Source organism: Delphinus delphis, chromosome 6 (assembly GCF_949987515.2).
Source record: "Delphinus delphis chromosome 6, mDelDel1.2, whole genome shotgun sequence".
NCBI classification, from domain to species: Eukaryota; Metazoa; Chordata; class Mammalia; order Artiodactyla; family Delphinidae; genus Delphinus; species Delphinus delphis.
In genome coordinates, this window is record NC_082688.1 from 90,402,538 (window position 1) to 90,413,735 (window position 11,198).

Consider the following 11,198-nt stretch of genomic DNA (forward strand, 5'->3'; position numbering starts at 1 on the left):
TGTGTCCTAAAGTCTCACTGGCAGAATTTAAATCTCTACTCTGGAAATTGTAGACCTGAGACAAATTACTTCCCTAAACTTCATTTCCTACATCTGAGGAAGATAATAGTATCTACCTTGTAGTAGACTGAATAGTACCATTGCCCCCAAATGTCCACCTTCTAATCCCCAGAACCTGTGAATGTCACCTTAAATGGCAGAAGGGACTTCGCCAATGGGATGAAAGTAAGGGTTTTGAGATGGGGAGATTCTTCTGGCCTATCTGGATGGACCCAGATGTAACCACTGGTGTTCTCGCAAGAGAGAGGCAGAGGGAGTTTTTACTCCAAAGAGAATGTGATGATGAAGTTGGGGTTGGATTGATGTGGCCAGAAGTCAAGGAATGCTGTCAAGGAAACAGATTCTCCCTTAGAGCCTCTAGAAGGTGGATGGACGGCCTTGTCAACTCCTGGTTCCAGCCCAGGGAAACTGGTTTTGGACCTCTGTCTTCCAGAACCATAAGAGAATGAGTGTGTTTTGTTTTACGCAAGCTCATTGGTAGTAATTTGTTACAGCAGCCATAGGGAACTAATGCGTACCTCATAGGAACTATTTCTCCAATTAAAATGTGTGACTGGAAACACACTTGGTGGCATGTCTGACACACGGTAGGTATGCTACTGTGGGTAGTTCTTGGAAACTAAAGCCTTGGTTTTTGAGGAATCATCAAAACCGGTACAATGGTTGCCATGTTCCTCCTTGTTCATCCTAGTGACAAACCTGTAGAGAGAGCTCCATCCTTTCCCACAGGACACCCACCCCTAGTACTTACAGGGAAGAGGTTATGTCTCACTTCAGGCACCTTCCTCTTTTCCTTTCTACTTTTTTTTTTCATTAATCTTCATCCAACTGGCCTTTCTAAGTTAAAAAAAAAAAAACAAGACAAAACCATTTCTCAATGGATTCAGATACTACCCCTAGTTAATAATCCAACCATGTTCTTGTTCTTCCGGGTCTCATCACCAGAAATTTCTGAGCTGAAATCCTTTCTAGTTTCTAGGATCAGTCACTTTCTAATTTCTCCCTTCTCAAGTTCAGAGTCTTGTCAGTTTAGTCCCTTCCCTAACCACAACATCTATTAAGGTGACACAGCAGAGTGATGAAAGTCTCGACGGTCTGGTTTTCATCCTGGGTTTCTGCCCGCTACTTACTGTGTGGCATTAGACAAGCTATTCAACCCCTCTGGGCCTCAGTTTCCCCCAAAAAAGGTGAATATTATGAACATTACCTACCTATAGGGTTGCCATTATGAGGATTAAGTGAGTTAATATTTCCTAAGCACTTAGAAGATTACTTGTTATAGTCTAAGCACTACAGTTGTGCTTGTTAATAATAATAAATGCAATTCCAAGCGTATAACTTACTCAACTTTCTGTCATAACTTTGAAGTGTTGGTCTATCTGTTGGCCAGCGTTGCAGGTAAATGAGTCGAGGCATGGGCTGAGGCATTGCTACCAGTGAGTGGTGTGTTCCCAGAACTAGGAACAGCCATGTGAAATAGGTAGCGGTTCTACGTGGAGACAGGGCAGACTGGAAAATGACAGCGCTGGGAAGGAGGTGTGGTGTCCATAGGTTTGGTGTCAGAGCTGCTGCTTGCTGAAGCACCGATGCCGGCCTAAGCCGTAAATGGGGGGGGGGGGGTGGGCTGGGGAAAACAGGGGCAGAATAGAAAGGGAAAACAGGGGAAGAACGGAGAAAGATAGCCTAGGGAGGAGGTGTGGTTTCCATAGCTTCGGGGTCAGAGGTGCTGCCTGCTGCAGCACCAATGATACCCGAAGCCGTAAATGGGGTGCTGGGGAAAAGGGGGGCAGAATGGAAAGGGACACCAGGGGCAGAACGGAAAACGATAGCCTGGGAAGGAGGTGTGGTGTCCATAGCTTCGGGGTCAGAGGTGCTGCCTGCTGCAGCACCGATGATACCCGAAGCTGTAAATGGGGTGCTGGGGAAAAGGGGGGCAGAATGGAAAGGGACAACAGGGGCAGAACGGAAAACGATAGCCTGGGAAGGAGGTGTGGTGTCCATAGCTTCGGGGTCAGAGGTGCTGCCTGCTGCAGCACCGATGACACCCGAAGCCGTAAATGGGGTGCTGGGGAAATGAGGGGCAGAATGGAAAGGGACAACAGGGGCAGAACGGAAAACGATAGCCTGGGAAGGAGGTGTGGTGTCCATAGCTTCGGGGTCAGAGGTGCTGCCTGCTGCAGCACCGATGACACCCGAAGCCGTAAATGGGGTGCTGGGGAAATGAGGGGCAGAATGGAAAGGGACAACAGGGGCAGAACGGAAAACGATAGCCTGGGAAGGAGGTGTGGTGTCCATAGCTTCGGGGTCAGAGGTGCTGCCTGCTGCAGCACCGATGACACCCGAAGCCGTAAATGGGGTGCTGGGGAAAAGGGGGGCAGAATGGAAAGGGACAACAGGGGCAGAACGGAAAACGATAGCCTGGGAAGGAGGTGTGGTGTCCATAGCTTCGGGGTCAGAGGTGCTGCCTGCTGCAGCACCGATGACACCCGAAGCCGTAAATGGGGTGCTGGGGAAAAGGGGGGCAGAATGGAAAGGGACAACAGGGGCAGAACGGAAAACGATAGCCTGGGAAGGAGGTGTGGTGTCCATAGCTTTGGGGTGAGATGGGCTGCCTGCCTGATCTGAGAAAAGCGAGTGAAAGTGGGAGAGCTTCTCCCTAGCTGCTAAGTCTTCTCAAGGTCTAGCACGCACTGAACACTGGCCGGCTCAGCCTGGGTGTTGACATTGCACTGTACGTGTCACAGAGCAAGGGCGGGTCAGGGGGTGGTATGGGGGCCCCACACAAGCCCAGCCCCTGGAGAAACCCGGCCCGAGGGCAAAGAGCCCGACCCCTTCTGGGCTTTCTAGCGGCTGGGACTTGTCGCTGTGGGTGGCAGGTGTTTGGCACCGGATGGGCCACCATGCGGAGACTGTTGGGGACTGTGGAAGTCTTCTCCTCCAGAGCTCACCCTGCCTGGGCACCGGCTCTGCAGACCCCTCAGCCCTGGCTATGTATCGGCCAGCCCTTCCCCGCAACGGGGCCCAGAGGCCAGAGCCTGCCCAGAGCTGAGTGGAGGAGGCACCCAGAGTTTGCCAGGCTGTGGCCCGCCACCTCCGTGGACCTCCCCAGCTTGTCCGCGAGCCCTGGAGACAGGAGCGCCTTCTCCAGGGCTGCTGAGCTGCCAGCATCACCATGAGCCAGGCGGCGAAGGTTTCTGAGCAGGGGATGCAGAGCCCTGACGCGACTGGATGCTGCACCCCACGATGTCCCTTCCTGGCAGGTAGGTTCTTTCTTCACTTGTTTTTCGAAATTTGGTAAAAGAACATTTAAACCTTCGACTGTTCTTCAGGGTATACAGATGGTAGTGGCTTAGCCAGGATTCGAAGCAAGCCTGTGTGATTCCAGAGCTCGTGCTCTGGACTCTGGTGCCTCCTTATCATATATGCTTCATGTGTTACTTTTAGCCCTAAGTGCCATACCTGTAATGAACACATACACTGCCCTGTAGGAGGTGTTCTTTTGTTCAACGCGTGAATTGGTCATCCACCACACTGGGTTCTAATCTCAGAAGATAGGTCAGGGACCACCAGTTGTCAGCATAGCACCATCCCACATTTCTAATTGAGGCTTGCAGCCTAGATTTGTCCCTTTGGTCTAGTTTGAAGGATCCAGGTATGTAAAGCTTATATTCTAGATAAATATCAGGGGCTATCCTGAAAGGAATTCATCAATGAATTATTCTGTATGGATTAGAAGCCAGTTTCTGTGGCCTTCCTGGAGTATATCCAGTAAGGCATCTCATTCATGTCTAGAAAGCAAATATATCATTTATTGCAACTTCAGCATGGAGCGATGTATTGGTTTAAAATAAAGTACGATCAACACAATTTGGTCATTGTGAGTATGCCGGCTGGGTCCACTCTCTACTACACATATGTAACTCTAGAGCTTCTTACGCCCCATAGAGGAGACATACTCTTGTGTGTCTAGGACAAGGGAAACATGTTGTTATTCAGGAGCTGGAAGCTACAGCATGACAGGAAAGAATTGAAAAATCCTGGTCTTGGTCTACACATCACTTTACCTTGTTCGAATCTTGTTTCTTTGGCTTGCTTCATTGGAGTGTTTTCTCTCTCCTGGGACTGACATTGTGTGTTATATATCAGGCATGTAACATGTAGAAGTTTCAGAACCCAGAATCATATAGATCAGTGAAAATTTATATATTTTTGTTTAAAATCTATTTAAAATCACACTGGGCATAATTCATATATTCCAAAAGTAGTTTGACCCTCTGCTCATGAGATTCTTTTTATGGTATGTCAAAGCAAATTTGGACTTCCATCCCCAATAAACTTTGAGGTTGGAGGACACAAAAGCTTTTGCTCAGACCTAAATTCTGTCTGAAGAAAAAGGGTAACTATTATAAGCCCTTTCTAACCTCTCCAGGAGCAGAAATGATTTACAGCTATGGCATTGAACCATAATTTCTTGATCTCATTTGAGAAGAGCTCAGTAAGAAACCGTGTCTTGATTTTTGTTTGTTGGTTCCCTGTTTTCTTGTCTTGCTTACCAACAATCCACTGTAATCCATGAGTGAGTATGGCAGCAGGCTGAGTGTTCCCTGGAGCTCATTAAGTGAACGTTTTTTCCTAAAATGACTTTTGTCTCCTTGTTTTCAGCCCCTCTTCTTTCCTCTGTCCTTTACTATAACCAGGGCTCAGCAAAAGCTGCCTGGCTTTGTGCAGACCCTACTTAGGGTAGTCTTTTCTTCATTATTTTATTCATGGCCCCTCCATTTCATTGTTTGCCTTCTCGAAATGTGTTGAAATCTTTCTGTGGTTGATGACTTCCACAATGTCTTGGCTTTTATTGGTTGATTAATTTTGGTATTTCTGCAGTTTTATTTAAACATGGTTTCAGGAGGACCAGAAAGTAAATATATTTCCTAGTCTGCCATCTTGAGCTGAAAATCCCTGTGGATTTTAGCATCCAAAGTTCCCATGGGTAAAAAACCCAACCTTGGCATTAATAGATGTACACTCAAGATTTCAGCTTTTCTTGAGCAATCACTAAGGATTTAATATGCGGTCACTTCTAATGGGAAAATAATAACTATCTCATGGCGTTGATTTGAGGATTAACTTAGATAATGGACAAGAAAATGCTTTGTAAGGTTTTAAAATCTATAAAAAATGTTTTTGTTATTATTTGATTTGTTGCTATTTCACCTTTAGCTGACAGTTGTTTGTGACCTTGCTTATGTGAGAAAATGCCTTCTGGTTTATTGTTTTGAAAGCCAGATGATATTTTTCAATAGCTCAATGGAAATGGCATCATTTGTGAAGTTGAAGGGTGAAGGCATAAATGTTTCTTGGCATTTGAATCAACTATTGGTCTTCTGGGGCTTGTCCTTATTCTCCTGCAGTCTCTAATCAACATGGCATCCAGAGAGATCCTGTTAAAACATAAGTCAGATCATGTCACTCAAGTCTCTTCAATGGCTTCTTCACAGGAAAAGCAAAGTCCTCAAAGTGCCTCCACAGCCCTAGAAATCTGGGCCTCTGTTTCCTCTCTGGCTGTTTCCTTCTCCTCTCCACTTTGCTCCCTCTGTTTTCCACACACTGACATCCTTTCTGCTCCTTGGATACTCCAAGCCCACTCTTGCCTCATTGCCTTTCCATCTGACTGTTCCCTCTGCTTGTACTATTCACTTCCCAGATATGCACCTTGCTCCCTCTCACAACCTTAGGTTCCCTCGTAAATTTTATCTTCCCCAGAAAGCCCTCAGTGATCACTTAGTTTCCGATCGCAGCCTCCTCCTACCAGCTAACAATCTCCATCCCCCTTCCCTGCTTGCTGTTTTTCTCCAGCACTTACCTGATATACTAGTTATTCTACCCATTTATTCAATTTTTATTTACGTATTTACACTTATGATTTTATATTTGCTTCTTTACTTTTGTCTCTCCCCTCAGCTCGAGAGAGGCTATATTCATCTGTGTTAATCACTGCTGTGTTTCCTGAACATGCCTAGAAAACATCCTGAAGAAGGGTGCCTGAAATTTGGTAAGGGATCCATCAATTTTCTTGGCTGAATGAAGAAATATGTTCATAAATTACTGAACAAATCTCTGGGGTTTCTGAATTAAGGACTAATGGGAAGAGGAAGGCAAATGATTGGGACAGGGTACTGCAAGAAGTAGTATTTGGAGTACTCTGATAGCTATCCTAATAGATAACATTTTTTTCATTTAAATAGTTTGAACGAGAGAGCCGGGAACTAGGGACACACAGCATCGAGGTTTTATAATGCATTCCGTAGAGTTCTTTTCAAGTGTGTTCAAATATCATTGAAAATATATGCATGCATATAAACCTCTGTTACTTGATTTAGTGCTTTACAAGAGCCCCTCAAGGAAGGGGTAGTAGCAACTCTCAGTATCCTTCCTTTATGATGAGCTTACTTTATTCAAAATTACATCATAATTTATTTGTAACTGTGAAACTAGACTTAGTTATTTAGTAGACCCCCCTAGAAACCTATGACGTTAATAAAACCAACAAAAATGTGTTCAGTTTCCAGTGATACACACACTACAGACTCAATTATGTGTCATCCATTTTAATGAAGGGAAGAAGTGATTTAACAAACACAGAGCAAACAGAATATGAAGTTTTGTCCTCCATTAATATTAGTAATGGATAAAGTGGGCTCCAACGCCTTCAGGGTAGCTTGAGACCCATCATCTGTGTGTCATGGGCAGGGGGATGCTCGGCCAGGATGTCTTTCTCTGTCACTGAGAAAAATTTCCATAATATATAATGATACTTACTGAGACAGATATGGGGCATTTGGGTAATTAGGAATCCGTTAGCATATTTTTCCGGAAGCCTTGACTACAAAACGAAGATAGTAGATTTGGACACTTCCAGCTATGCAGAAGTTGTTTGGGTATTCATCTTTATGCCGAATGCAGTAAGCTTATTTCATCTCTGCAGCTTCCCATATACCATTTTCCCACCTCTGTTTTGTGTTTGGAAAGACTTTTAGAAATTAAAACTCAAGTTAAAAAGTGAGTGACGGGCTTCCCTGGTGGCTCAGTGGTTGAGAGTCCGCCTGCCGATGCAGGGGATACGGGTTCGTGCCCCGGTCCGGGAAGATCCCACATGCCGCGGAGCGGCTAGGCCCGTGAGCCATGGCCGCTGAGCCTGCGCGTCCGGAGCCTGTGCTCCGCAACGGGAGAGGCCACAGCAGTGAGAGGCCCGTGTACCGCAAAAAAAAGAAAAGAAAAGAAAAGAAAGTGAGTGACAACTTAAATGATATATGGACTATTTTGCTGACTTACAAGAGCATGCAGAATTAAATATGACCCAGTTGAAATGTTAATTTTATTTTAATGTGTATATTGGGGTGGAGTCTTAAAGGTGCCAGAAAACAGGCATTCACCCGTCCTGTTTGGAACTGCAGCACACAGGCACCTTCAGTTACCAGTTCCGTTCATTCCACAGAATCATCTTGGGAAAACATAACTGTTTTTTATGTACCTGGTATATATCTTAATTAGTTTGAAGAATTTCCCAAATACCTGTTAATATGTAGTTCTCCAATTCCAATCTTGCCACGTCCTGTACCAGTGACACAGCACATAGGAGTTTTATTTCTCTTTCTTTCTCTGGGTTGCTGAGAACCCAACGAAAGAACAATGGAATGGCATCAAAGAGATCAGGGTTCTTGACTCAGATTTGCCTTAAAATAATAGTGTCCTCTTGGGAAAATTATAGTTACTCTAGGCCCCTTTCCTTTTCTTTACTTTGACAGAGCTGCACTAGATGACCCCAAGTAACACTGCACTCTTTGCAGTAGTAGCTTAGACGTTATTGGTTTTCTGAAACAAATGAAGACAGTGACACAGGAAACTGTGCAACATCTCTGTAACTATGTTTTCTTAGAGTTGCCTCCATTTTACAGATGATAAGATGGCTGAGCACAGAAGTAGGTGTTTTGACCAGAGGTTCCAGAGTAGATGGAACTGAACCACAAGTTTCCTTCATTCCTGAAGCTCACTTAGCCAAAACATAGGCTTCTGAATATTAAGCTGTAAAGCATATTATCAGTATGCTTTAAAAGAAGCGGTTCTTCTAGGATTTCTAATTACTAGCAGGCGGTTTTGAAATTCTTAGAAGATCATCTGATTTTGTGAGATTTACAGCTCTATTTTCCTGTCAAGCAAGTTGTATTAGTGCCAGACAATCACCTGAGCTTCTGGATGCTTCTCTGACCCTCTTGAATTTTTCTTCTTGCTATCTGAAATTCATGCCAGATAAGCCTTTTTGTAGAGAGCATGTATAGACTTGTCTATTTTCATATAAGAAAGCGATGCAGTGAGCCAGGTCGGGGGTTAAGCCCTCATTCTCAGAGTGGTGTTGAGCTCCTGGTGAAATATTATCATCATTTCCTCAGAATAGAAAAGCAGTTATCTCAAGTTTTTAATGCCATTAACTATTTATACATTTATGTATAATACATATATTTATTGTACCTACGAGGTGTGCTCTCTTTGGGAAGTACAAAGCTATTTGAGACGTAAGTTGTTCGTTTGTTTGTTTTCCCACAAATACTGTGACCCTTTGAGCAGGAAGGTCTATGTTTTACTAACATCTAGAACAAGCAACTAACACGGTGTCTAAGATGTAGTCAATAAATATGAAATAGGTAAATGAACACATTTTTAAGGAAGGGCCAGGACATGAACAAATAGAAAATTTTCATTTTCAGTCACAAAGCCACAACAGACATAAAAATGATACAGACAACAAGTGCTACGGTCATTCAAAGAAGGCATAGAATTGATACAACAAGGATCTCCTCTATGGCACAGGGAACTGTACTCAATATTTTGTAATAACTTATAAGGGAAAAGAATCTGAAAACGGAATCACTGTGCTGTACACCTGAAACGGACACGACATCGTAAATCAACTATATTTCAATTAAAAACCAAACAAACAGACGACAGCAACAACAAAAAACCAGAGAGGTCATAGAAGTTCTTATGAGATTCCAGAAGAGAAGAGAAGCCAAATGAGGACGGGAGAGGAGGCTTTTGAATCAGTTCAGAGGAGAAGTCGCAGAGGAACTAGTCTTTGATCTGAACTTGAGATTAAGATTAAGATGAATTAATCTGAATTAATTAAGATTGCAACACAGGGATATTACAGATGAAGGTAATCACATAAACTTACTCTACTGAAACTTGCAGAGGTTATGAGTGTTGTTCAAGATCCCAAAGCAAGTCCTTTTGGAATCAGAATTTTAAGTGAGGCCTAATGAACTAAAAACAAAGAAACACAGAAACAAGCCCTTCCTGTGGCACCACGTTGCCTTTGAAGTCGTTTTTCTTTGGCGGGTTGGCAGAAACTGGTTCCAGTGTTTCTTGCAGGAATGACTGGCCACAGGACTGGGCGTCGTAGCTTCCTGCCAGGCGGCCGAAGGTCGCAGGCAGGTGGGTCACTGGGACACACGCGGAGGGGCTCCTGCCCGGCTCCCTGGCCGCTCAGTGCCCCTGCCCCAGAGCGGGGGTGGGGGCCCCAAAGCAGCCTTGTCTGAGTCCCCTGCCACTAGAGAGAGTATTGGCCCAACACTTGTAGAAAACGGGGACCTTGCTGGCAGTTCAGTGGAGGGACACAAATAAATCTTTGCCGACTTTCTGCTGAAGCTCAGGAGGGTTCACTCCTAAGCCTCTTACAAGGTCAGCTGCCGAGGCTGCGAGAGATGAGTCGGGGCTCGCCCTCCACCACGGGGAGATCGCTGGTTAAAGCGCTCACGAGGGAGTGAACCGCGTGTCCGCACCGACACGCACGGGCAGACCTCGTCGATGCCTTCTGTTCGGGGTATGAAGCCCTCTCCTGCCTCTTCCAGGCTCTCTAGAAAGCATGTGCAGAGCCTCCCACCCCACCCTCGGACTCCGCGGGCCACAGCTGGAGGGACCAGACAAGGAACCGTGGCAGGAAGAGGCCAGAGGTCAGCGGGCCTCGGCCAGAGCCCGTCAGTCGGTCCCCATTCACACACCACCAGACGATCCTCTTGACCTGGGCAGTAGCCGCCAACCGACCGCTGAGGTGAGCCCGGTGCGCGCTTGGCTACCTGGCATGGCTGGGAACCCCAGGATCTCCTGGCAGAGGCGGGCATTCTCCTGGGCCGGATCCGCGGGCGTCTGCGTGTGCAGGGCCTGAACCACCTTGGCCAGGACGATCTGGCACAGGTTGAAGAGGCCTGGGGGGCGGGAGGAAGGAGACGGGGGGCTGGCACCGTGTCCAGGCCGCGCTTTCCAGCCGGGCAGACCGGAAGCCCCCTTCCCTTCCCTCGGTCCGGCCGCATCTGGGTTGGCCTCCCGGGACTTGATGAGCTTGTCCAGCAGCTCCTGAGGGACGGTGCTGCCCGTGCCCCACCAAGACTGGCAGCAGCGCCAGGGCCTCCCAGGGCACGGCGCCCCCGGCCCCAGAGCCTTCCCTCTGGTTCTCGTCACCGGCTGTCACCAGACTTGCATGCAACGTTCTTTTCTTTTCTCTTGTCGTCTTTACGTCCCTCAGCCACGCAATGCGGTGAAGCCCTGACGCTCGCTGCCGCGTCGATACACCCTGAGAACACGATGCTCAGCGAGAGAAGTCATACACAGAAGGACACACAGGGCGTGACCCCACTGAGGAGAAACGTCCAGAGCAGGTAGATGCACAGAGTCAGCGAGTGGGTTCCTGGTTGTCAGGGGCTGGCGAGGGGACGGAGTGATAGCTAAGGGCGTGAGGGACATTTTCGGGGTGACGGAAATGGTCCAAAGCAGTAGTGACGTCTGTACAGCTCAGTAAACTGTCCCCACACGCCCCGGTGCAGCCTGTGAGAGCATCGCGCTCAGGATGAAGGGCTGACCACAGGAAGACTGAACGAGCAGTGGGTCCTGGGCCCAGACGCTCAGCTGGCGCCCCCCACGTGGGGAAGTCACGGGGACTTGCTGAGCCTCCACGGAGACTGGCAGCAGCCCCCGAGCTCACAGGGCACTGCGCCCCCGGCCCCAGAGCCTTCCCTCTGGTTCTCATCACCGGCTGTCAGCAGACTTGCAGGCAACGTTCCTTTCTTTTCTTCTGTCTTTTTTCAAGGCAA

At 47.0% G+C, this 11,198-nt stretch overlaps 1 long non-coding RNA gene across 1 annotated transcript in view; it reads left to right on the forward strand.

The window, feature by feature from the left end:
- The window catches only part of LOC132427508 (uncharacterized), a 33,927-nt gene extending 30,224 nt beyond the window's left edge, over positions 1-3,703 (forward strand). The window contains exon 7 of the long non-coding RNA XR_009519927.1: positions 3,002-3,703. This is a non-coding gene — a long non-coding RNA (uncharacterized lncRNA). The remainder of the gene's footprint in view (positions 1-3,001) is intronic.
- The last annotated feature ends 7,495 nt before the right edge of the window (positions 3,704-11,198 follow it).